We start from the raw sequence: 540 nt of genomic DNA, 5'->3' as shown, positions 1-540 counted from the left end.
AGCTCCGTAAATCGACGAAATTTAGCTGCCTAGTCAAAAATCACTCGAAGCTCTCCATTTTCAAGCCTCACCAAACCGTCTACGTGTACCGCTGTATTTCCAAAAGGGGGACAATAGTCGAATGAAAATGTGGTCCGACCGCCCTGCTTCACAAAAGTCCTTATTTCTTTCAAACTTATTTTCCATTCGGCATCCAATATAGTTGGAGGGGTTGTCGTTAGCATCTCTCAAAACTTACAGCGATTACTTACCTTTTTAAAAAACTGTCCTCCGTAATAGTTTTTCTTTGCATATATAAGAAAGGAAAGAACGAATAACAAGGAAAGTGGTAAGGATGGACGATTCCTTTCTCAACCTCACAAAAATAAAAGTTACGAAACCATCCCGACACCTTGAAACATTTGAACAACACAAATAGCTGCGGGGGCTACGACAACCACAACAACGCAGCAACCAGTGGACCCTCTGAGGGACGGATGCTCGCACCGCAAAGAAAACTTCGGAGAGCACCACACACACACACACACACACACACACACA

The sequence above is a fragment of the Trypanosoma equiperdum genome (genome assembly GCF_001457755.1).
Source record: "Trypanosoma equiperdum strain OVI genome assembly, contig: ctg_1254, whole genome shotgun sequence".
Classification (NCBI taxonomy): Eukaryota; Euglenozoa; class Kinetoplastea; order Trypanosomatida; family Trypanosomatidae; genus Trypanosoma; species Trypanosoma equiperdum.
This window is presented reverse-complemented; position numbering follows the sequence as displayed.